At 41.7% G+C, this 10,689-nt stretch overlaps 1 long non-coding RNA gene across 1 annotated transcript in view; it reads right to left on the minus strand.

Annotated features, from left to right (window-relative positions):
* Positions 1 to 5,270: 5,270 nt before the first annotated feature.
* Positions 5,271 to 10,689, minus strand: part of LOC104981376 — a 17,173-nt gene continuing 11,754 nt past the window's right edge. The window contains exon 3 of the long non-coding RNA XR_824363.1: positions 5,271 to 5,490. This is a non-coding gene — a long non-coding RNA (uncharacterized LOC104981376). The remainder of the gene's footprint in view (positions 5,491 to 10,689) is intronic.

A 10,689-nucleotide genomic window follows, 5' to 3' on the forward strand; every position in this document is an offset into this window, starting at 1 on the left:
TTGGGTGCACCAGGTCTCAGTTGTGGCATGACGGATCTTTAGCTGCAGCATGTAGGACCTAGTTCCCTGACCAGGGATGGAGCCCAGGCCCCCTGCATTGGGAGTGCGGAGTCTTAGTCACTGGGCCACCGAGGAAGTCCCACCTGTGTCTTTCAAAGACTTCAAAGTTTAGAGGGGGAGAGAGATGAGAAAACAAGAAATTGAAGTACAATGTGATAAATGCTTGGATGCTACATCTGGGGTACTTGCAGAGTAAAAGAAACAACATAACCGCCTTGGAGGAGAAGAGGGGAGATGGGCAGGAAAGGTTTCTAGAGAAGTAATGACCACAGCAGTCTTTTCTTTTCCTTAATATTTTAATTATTAAAAATTTCAAACACACAGAAAAGTTGAAACATCTGCAGATCCACCACCTAGACTCAGCAATGATTAACAATCTACTATAGTCACTTAATAAGTAATAAAAATAAATAAATGCTAAACCATTGGAAACTTTACCCCTAAATATTTAAACAGCTAGCTCCTAATAATAACATTCTCTTACATAACCACAGTGCCATGATCAAGCATAAAAATTAACATAATCTCTTTAATGGGAGTTCCCTGGCGGTCTAGCGGTTAGAATTCTGGACTTTCACTGCCACAACTCCAGGTTCAATTCCTGGTCGGGAAACTAAAAACCCCACAAGTCGCACATCAGGGCCAGAAAAACACCCACTAGTCCCTATTAATCATCTAATAGCTAGTATATAGAAACCATTCCAATATCCCCGAATTGTCTCTTTTATTCTAGTTTTGGCTGCTCTGGGTCTTTGCCGCTACACTTGGACTTTCTCTCGTTGCCGCAAGCAGGGGCTACTCTCGAGTTGCAGTGCCTGGGCTTCTCGTTGCAGCAGCTTCTCCTGTTGTGGGCATGGGCTCTAGTGTGTGCGGGCTTCAGTAGTTGTAGCGAGCGGACTTAGTTCCCCCAAGGCATGTGGAATCTTCCTGGATTTGGACCAGGGATCCAATCCATGTCCCCTGCATTGGCAAGCGGATTCTTAACCACTGGACCACCAGGGGAGTCCCCCAAAATGTCTGTTACGGGTTGTTTTTCTCCAGTCCAGGATCCAGTCCAGGCTCACACGTTGCACAGTACTGCAATGATTTGTACTGTGAGAACTTGGTTCAGCTGGAGCTATGTTTGCCAGAATCGTGTTTGCTGGATGGTTTCAGGTTAGAATTAGTCAAATGAGGGATGGGCACGAGATTCGGAGGGCAGAAATGAAGCAGCAAGTATGATTCTCTGAAGGTCATTGTGATTAGACGTGGTGACTATTAGAAACAAGTGTTAAAAATGAACTCAAGCCTGTTCTTGCTTTGTTCTCCTTTGTTGTTGTCCTTCAGTTGCTACATCATGTCTGATGCTTTGCCACCCCGTGGACGGCATGTCAGGCTTACCTGTCATTCACTGTCTCCTGGAGTTGGCTCAAACTCATGCCCATTGAGTCAGTGATGCCATCCAACCATCTCATCCTCTGTCGTCCCCTTCTGTACTTCTTAGAGTCCTGCAATGCAGTCGAATTGTTGACCCTCCTGACCAACAGTGGCCCTGGGCCCACCTCCAGACACTTGCTGGTAGACCCGCAGAGGTGGCAGTTTTCATGAGCTTTCCCATCAGTGTCCCATGACTGCTAGATGTGCTGGGTTTCCCACATTCGTGACTCCTTTCCTGATCCTCTGACTTCTCTGTTGGCCCTTCACTTCTCCAGCTCTTTCCAAAACTGTGAAAGCTCTAATTCCCATAGAAAACTACACTTTTATTAACGGTCTTGCGCTCTGATTGGCTGAGGTGCCTTTTGTTTATTTAATATTTGGCCATGCCGGGTCTTAGTCGCAGCACATGGAATCTATGATCTTTGTTGCAGCACGAAGGTTCTGACTTGTGGCACTCAGGTAGTTGCAGCATGTGAGATTTAGTTTCCAACCAGGGATCAAACCCAGGACCCCCTGTACTGGGAGCACAGAATCTTAGCCACTGACTCAACAGGGAATTCCCTCCCATAGTAAACTTCTTATTTCATAATTCACAGTGGTTAAGCTTTCCTGACTGATACACTTACTGGTTCTGACTGGTCTCAGGGAAATAGATTCTTAAGGATGGGAATCTGGAATTGGTTTTCTAATCTAATGAAATTTAAACACATTAATGATTATTGCCAGTGGGAAAGGGGCCATCAGTGTTCCAAGGCATTCAGTGGCAAAGCAGTCACTTAATTCCCACTTGTAGATAAAGCTCACTGTGATAAATGCCTATGGAAGGCAAACCTTAGAGTAACCAAATATTTGCAGTCCTAGAACATTTTAGTACAAACGGTGAGCTTTGGTGGTTGCTTCTAAGTGTGCTGGAGAGTTCAGAGAAAGAAAATAATGAACCTAGGCCTTTAAATTCCCAGACCAAAATCTGGGAAAGGGACCAAAAACTTTCTCTAACTGACAATGGAGGAAACTTTTATCTCTTGTAGCCTCAGGGTCAAGATTTCTGATAACAAAACCCTCAGTTTTCACTTGGCAGGGAACTGAATTTCCATACAAATTGAATTCATAACCAAGCAGGGTCTCATGTAAAATAAGACATTGACTGGGAAGGAATGAGATCCTGAATCTTAGGATGGGGACACATGAACAGATTCTGATGAAACTAAGAAGTCCTTAACCTCTAAGTTCTGCTGACCCTCCCTGGGCAGTAAAAAAAATGAAGTTACTCTTCTTTTACCTGAAGAACCTGTAATGATCTCCCCAGAAGTCATTGCCTCGCAGGCAACTCATCCTCCTAGAAACCTAGCCCCACCACCTCTATTAGATCTGTGACCTGATTCAAGTGCCAGCAGGCCCCAGCGTGACCCATGAGGAAGCGCCAAACACACCAAAAGAATATTGAAAGTCTGTCAGTTCATATATTGTTTCGCTTTTTGTTTTGACAGAATTTCACCCTTACTGAAAACTGCAAGAATAGTACAAACGATACTCTTTACCTTTCATCCAGACCCCCGCTGATGCCAATGTATATGGACAGAAAGCCAGAGAAAATGTGTGAGGATGGATCCTAAAGGTGTTGGGTCAGGATGGAAGGAATATTTATTGTGGCTTGGGCTGAATGTGTTTACATGAGTACACTAAACAGAGGTTCTGGATTTAATGTATTTGCTCATGTTGGCTGGGAATAGTTCTAATAGTTTGATTAAACCCAAAAAGGGCTTTCAGTGAAGGAAGCTGAGATGTCAGAAATTCCAATATTGAGGAGGAAAGTATTCTGAACACTAGAGTAGGTTGATAACATAAAACCAATGTACAGTCTTCCTGGGTAGGATCCAGAAGATACTCCCTTCACCAGGGTTTTGAGACAGACATTGGTTAGAACACCAGCATCCTTGAAGAGTGCTGCTGCTGCTGCTGCTAAGTCGCTTCAGTCGTGTCCGACTCTGTGCGACCCCATAGATGGCAGCCCACCAGGCTCCCCGTCCCTGGGATTCTCCAGGCAAGAATACTGGAGTGGGTTGCCATTTCCTTCTCCAGTGCATAAAAGTGAAAAGTGAAAGTGAAGTCGCTTAGTCGTGTCTGACTCTTAGCGATCCCATGGACTGCAGCCTACCAGGCTCCTCCATCCATGGGATTCTCCAGACAAGACTACTGGAGTGGGGTGCCATTGCCTTCTCCTTGAAGAGTGCTACAGTGGCTTTTCTCTAAAGGCAGGCATGGTGGTAGGGAACACAGTCATCAAGACGGGCTTCCTGAATTAACTCAATGGGAATGACAGGCTATCAGGTATCAGAAGCAAAGTGGGGCAGAAGTTTTACTTGGTTACTGTGAGTGAAATACTCTAGTTGTGATCAGAAATCTGACTTCTAATGATAGAGCTAGAGCCCTTCAACCAGTTCTTAGATTGGAGCCTGTTCCAACTTTTTGGAATGAAAGGAAGCCTGAGACCACTTGAGGAAGGACCCTGCTCTATTGCCAAAAAGTCACACTGTAAATCTTCTACCAACCGTTTCTCCTGAAGGAACCTGCAACCATTTATCATGGCACCTGCGCATTAGGAAGGGGAGATAACCAGATTTTTAGGGGATTACTGAACATTGGCTCTGAACTGATACTAATCCCTGGAGACTCAAAATGCCACTGTGATTCACTGTCAAAGTGGGGGCTTAGGAAAGTCAGATGATCTTGAGTTTTGGCTTAGCTTCATATCACAACAAGCCCAGTGGTTCTCAGAAGCCATCCCATTATTTTTCCTCAGTTCCAAAATACATAGATGGATATATACTGCAGCTTAGATATACTCAGCAGGTATCTGAGAAGATAAAATCAGCAACTGGTAGATATTCCCCTGACCCAGGAAGTTAAAGCTATCATGACAGAAAAAGTCAAGTGGGCTTCCCTGGTAGTCCAGTGGCTAAGACTCCCTGCTTGCAATTCAAGGGGCCCAGGTTCCATCCCTGGTCAGGGAACTAGATCTTACATGCTGCACCTAAAGATCCCATGTGCCACAACTGAGACCTAGCTCAGCCAAATACATACATATTTTTTAGAAAGAAAAGAAAAGGCTTAGTGGAGTCACTGGAACTGTGTCCACTTTCTAAAACAGGGTACCAAAAACAGTATTGCATTCCTGGATGGACTGAAGAGATCAGTGTCACCAACAAGGTCTTGACAGATACAGAGGTAGTTATTCCTACCATATGCACCATTCAGATCACCTATTTGTCTCTCTGAAGACTGATGGAACTTGGAGAATGACAGTGGATTATCCAAACTTGATGACTCAATCACAACTGCTATTCTAGGTATGATTTCTTCACTAAAGCAAATCAACATATCCCATGGTACTTAGTTTTCTATTGATTTGACTAGTGCTTTTTACTCCATACCTTTTAGAAGAGACCATCCAACGCAATTTTCTTTTAGCTGGCAGGTCCAGCAGTATACCATCATCGCTCTATCCTAGGGCTCGACCTACTCCTCGGCCTTTGTCATTTTCTAGTCTGCAAAGCCCGGAGAAGGCAGTAGCACCCCTCTCCAGTACTCTTGCCTAGAAAATCCCATGGACAGAGGAGCCTGGTAGGCTGAAGTCCATGGGGTCGCAAAGAGTCAGACACGACTCTAAGCGACTTCACTTTCACTTTTCACTTTCATGCATTGGAGAAGGAAATGGCAACCCACTCCAGTGCTCTTGCCTGGAGAATCCCAGGGACGGGGGAGCCTGGTGGGCTGCTGTCTCTGGGGTCGTACAGAGTCAGACACGACTGAAGCGACTTAGCAGCAGCAGCAGCAGCAGCAGTCTGCAAAGACCTCTGACCTCCTTTGCATTCCACACGAATGCAAGTTGGTGCTGCTTGTTGGCAGGATGACTCAGTTCTTCATCACATGTGACTCTCCACAGGGATGCTTATATGTCCACAAAACACTGGGGTTGGTTTTTCCTAGAGCAATCTCAGATATCCCTAGAGCAATCTAAGAAAGAACAAGGTAGAAGCTGTAATGTCTGTTATGACACACCTTATTGCTTCAGTTTACTGGCCAATATTCTGTTGGTCACACGGGTCAGCACTATTGAATGTGGGTGGAGACTCCCAAGCCCACAAATACCAGAAGAAAGGATTATTGCAGGCCACCTCAGTGGCTGGCTCCCATAGTCACGAAAATTATAAAGTTCTTTCTGTCTGTCCAACTTTTAGAAATTTGGAGTTGTTTCAGAATATGAATTTATTTTTAATGGTATATACATGCAAATACTATTACTATTAATATTACCAATTGAATGCATCAAGTCTTAGCCCAGAAGACAAGGACGCCAACTTCAATCCTGAATCTGATACCAGCTCAAGACATGTCCTTGAGCATTTCTTTCTCATTAACATCTTTGACCTTAACTTCCTTATTGGTAAAATGAAGAATAAATACCTGTCCCTTCCTCCTTCCCCCTGAAGTGCTTTAGTTTTTGAAAAATTGACCCTAAAGGTCAATCCCATAAAGCTCCTCATTTTACAAATGTGGAAACAGTTCTCTAGACAAATGAGGGGATTTACCCAGGATCATGGGCTTCCCTGGTGGCTCAGATGGTAAAGAATCGGAGTTTGATCCTTGGGTTGGGAAGATCCAAGATCCCTTGGGGGAGGGCAACCCACTCCAGTATTCTTTCCTGGAGACTCCCCATGGGCAGAGAAGCCTGGTAGGCTACAGTCCATGGGGTTGCAAAGAGCTGGACACGACTGAGTGACTAAGCACAGCACTCAGAATCACATAGCTGGTTAGTGACACAGCCAGAGTTAGAGCTCCAATCTCTTTAATCGTCAGTGTCTGCCTGACTATACTGCCTCTGCCTTAGAAGAAAAGTGCTAGGGAAATTCTACAAATCTTCGCACTATTTATGAAGAGTAGGGGCTTGCTATCAGCCTGTAGGGATATCGCTCACATTGTGAATCTTGAGCTTTGTAGTCTTAGGATCTTCCTTGACACTTAAAATTTTTGAGGACTCTCAGAACTTTCATTTATGTGGATTATATCTCTTAATAGAAAATTATTGTATTGGAAATTAAAATTCATAAAATACATTAAATGTTTTATTGCTTTAAAAATATTAAATCTAAAAAAATAAAAATAATAAATCTATTGTGTGTTACATAACCTTTATTTATTTATTTATTTTTGTTACATAACCTTTAAACAATTTTTTTAGACTTTTTTTTGGCTGTGCTGGGTCTTCATTGCTATACACAGACTCTCTAGTTGTGGTGTGTGGGCTTCTCATTTGTGGTGGCTTCTCTCATTGCAGAAGACAGGCTCTACAAGACTTGATTTTTTTTATTGAAGTATAGTTGATTTACAATGTTGTGTTAGTTTCAGATGTACAGCAAAGTGACTCAGTTTTATATATATATATATATTCACACATATAAACACACACACATATATATATACATCAGTTCAGTTCAGTCGCTCAGTCGTGTCCGACTCTTTGAGATCCCATGAACCACAGTACATATTATTTTATATACATATTTATATACATATATGCATATTATTTTTCAGATTCTTTTCCATTACAGGTTATTACAAAATATTGAATATAGTTCCCTGTGCTATGCAGTAGGTCCTTGTTTCTCTATTTTATATTATATAAAATTTTAATTTAAAATGGTTATATCTTCCAAAAAGAAAAAAACATAGTGAAAAAAGAGTGGTTTTGTTCTACAGTTTTACAAATCTCTTTAACATCTGGATCATGGAAGACAGCTGGATTCTCATAACTACTTCCGCATAGTCTAGAGCAATATCATATGTCATGTAACCTCTGGAAAATTCAAGGTTTGTTCATGATAGAATGAGAGGGATAAAGACATTTAAGCAGTATTATGAAAATAGTTTTGATCTCACAGATCCTCTGAAAGGGTCCCAGGGAACTCCAGGATTTGTGGACCACACTATGAGAACCCCCAATGTCACGCTATGCCACAAGGCTCTGTTTTGCCCTATTTTTCATTTTCATTAATTTTTAATGCTGTTTTGTAATTAATTTTCACTGACTACAAAGTAACTGATGCTCATCAGTTTTGCAGGTGATACAAAGCTGCAAAGGAATTATTATAAAAGGTGACAGAGTAAAATATTTACAGTAGTTTGGCAGACCAGAATCGAATAAAATTAAAAAGTGAAACGTCCTGCATTTACATTTTACTTTATTTTTGATCAGTTGCACATGTACTAGAAGCTTAAGCTGGGAAAAACTGGCCTCACAGCAGTTTGTATGAAAAAGATCTGGTGGTTTAGGTCAACCACAAGCTAAATATGAACCGACAGCTTACAGAATAATGTTAAGAAGTATCGATAAAAGTGCAATCATTGAGCTGCAACAAATAGGCTGGGTTCTTTTCTTGGGGGAGGGGTGGGAGAGGATGGAGTTATTACAATTTCTTTGCTCAACCTCCGACCTGGATTCCCAAAAAATGCAAATTGAGTGGATAGGAGGCAGGCGGCATTTGTGCTCTGCTAACAATGTGGTTTGAAAAGCAAAAAGTAAAAAATGCTAAATCTACAAACAAAAGTTCTCTTGAGTCCTAAAGGCCTCCATACCCAAAAGGATAAGGACATCCATCCCTCTATTTTGGACCCTCAGGTCTCCAACACAGTGCCCAGTCCCAGTCTGCATCAAGGGGGCAGCTCTCTCCAGCAGGTGGCTTCAGGCTGCTTGTGGGAGGTGCTTTCAGATTTCCTTCGACTTGCTGAAATGGATCACCCCAGCAGTCACTCTGGCCACTTGCCCCTGTCCAGTGGGCCCTGTGCTTCTGGGAGAAACTCTAGGTCTGTCAGCATCACCTTGAAACTGTCCTCAACATCACCCTTCTGAACTTGGCTTGATCACCTGGGTGGGGCTCAGCTCTTCCTGGCCTGTCCCAGAGTAGGAAAGGGCCTTGGTTCCTTCCTGCCTGTTGCATCTCTATGCCCTTGTTGTAAAGCGGTTCCACCCTCTCCGTCTTGGGTCAAGAAACAAATTTAGAAGTCAGAAGGATGACTCCAGTTGGCATTCACCTCATAGGAAATGATGGCTTCTCTTGCTCTGCTTGTCTGAGTCAGTCTTGAGGACACCCTTCTAGTCTGGGCATTCCACAGTAAAGGACTATTAACAATTCCAGAGGTTGATAGAGGTGGTTCTGTCTCTGGTGTCAGATGAAGGTTCAAATCCCAGCTTTGCACTTGCTAATTGCATGACCTCTGCACTAGTTACTCAAACTCTATGAACCTCAGCTTCCCTATTTATAGAATGAAGATGATAATATTGGGTATCATGAAAACTGAATGAGATAATCCATGTAAAGCGCTTATCATAATATCTGACACATGATTGTTCATTTAATATTATTGTATACATTACACTTTATATAAAAAAAATTTTTTTTTTTTTTGGAAATAGAAACTGAAGAGATGCCTTTCTGCCTACAACAAAGGCCATCAATGTTACCTGACCAGAAGAGGTGCTCCTGGGCCATTGGACCGCTGGGCCAGTGGGCCAGAGGCATCTCCTTTTCAGAGGGGTAGTTCTGCTCTATATTTGCATAACTAAAAGTCCCCTAAGTGGTTTCCCTAGAGTGAAAATGGATTAACGTCAGCTTTGAAACGACAGTTTTTCATTTCCTCCCCTCCTATCAAGGCATCAGAGATTTGAGAGTCAAGTTTCAATGGAACTCCAGCACCGGGTCTGTGTGTGTCCCCACTCACTAACCACAGAAGGAGAGCTCAGCCCCAAGAAGTCGCTGTCCATGCATTCAGCCATGCCTGTGCCTGACCCAGCCAGGCCTGGGGCAGAAGTTTAAATGGACGTCCATAGACCATATATCTAACATTTAAAAGTTATAAGTCAATACAGGGAACTGAATTAAGTTATCAGTCAATACAGGGAAATGCACTGTATTCAATATTGTGTATTAACCTATAATGGAAAAGAATCTGAAAAAGAATAATACATATTCTTTTTTTAACATATATTCTTATATATATAGTTATATATGTATGGTTATTTATATATATATATAGTTTTATATATGGGGCTTCCCTAGTGGCTCAGACAGCAAAGAATCTGCCTGCAATGTGGGAGACCTGGGTTTGACCCTTGGGTTGGGAAAATCCCCTGGAGAAGGGAATGGCAATACACTCCAGTATTCTTTCCTAGAGAATCTCATGGACAGAGGAGCCTGGCAGGCTACAGTCCATGGGGTAGCAAAGAGTCAGACACAACTGAGTGACTAACACTTTTCACTTTTCAGTTTTATATATATATATACACACACACTTTTATTTATTTTTCTTTTCAAATTATTCCTATAATTTTATTTTTTATTTTTATTTTTAATTGAAGTATAGTTAATTTACAATGTTTATTAGTTTCAAGTGTACAGAAAAGTGATTCAGTTATATATATATAAATATATTCAGTTTTATATATATACATATATATTCAGTTTTATATATATTCATATATATATTCAGTTTTATATATATAACTGAATCACTTTTCTGTATACTTGAAACTAATAAAACATTGTAAATTAACTATACTTCAATTAAAAAATAAAATTATCATTTGAAAAGAAAATTAAATAAATAAGTAGACATCATAAGTCAAGCTAAGAAACTTATTCGATAAAATATAGTCTATCCTCTGTGCCTAGAGATTATCACACTAAGTGAAGAAAGTCAGAAAGAGGAAGACAAACACCATATGGTATCACTTACATGTAGAATCTAAAATATGACAAAAATGAGCTTGTCTATGAAACGGAAACAGACTCACAGACAAAGAGAACAAACATGATTGCCAAGGCATGGCGGGTGGGGAGTGATGGTTTGGAAGTTTGAGGTTAGTAGATGCAAACTATTATGTATAGAATGAATAAACAACAAGGTCCTAGTGTATAGCACAGGGAACTATATTCAATATCCCGTGATAAACCATAATGGAAAAGAACGTGAAAAAGAATATGCCTAAGCCAAGCTAAGCTAAGTCACTTCAGTCGTGTCCAACTCTGTATGACCCCATAGACGGCAGCCCACCAGGCTCCCCCGTCCCTGGGATTCTCCAGGCAAGAGTACTGGAGTGGGGTGCCATTGCCTTCTCCAATGCATGAAAGTGAAAAGTGAAAGTGAAGTCGCTCAGTC

The sequence above is a fragment of the Bison bison genome, unplaced genomic scaffold (assembly GCF_000754665.1).
Source record: "Bison bison bison isolate TAMUID 2011002044 unplaced genomic scaffold, Bison_UMD1.0 scf7180017864518, whole genome shotgun sequence".
NCBI classification, from domain to species: Eukaryota; Metazoa; Chordata; class Mammalia; order Artiodactyla; family Bovidae; genus Bison; species Bison bison.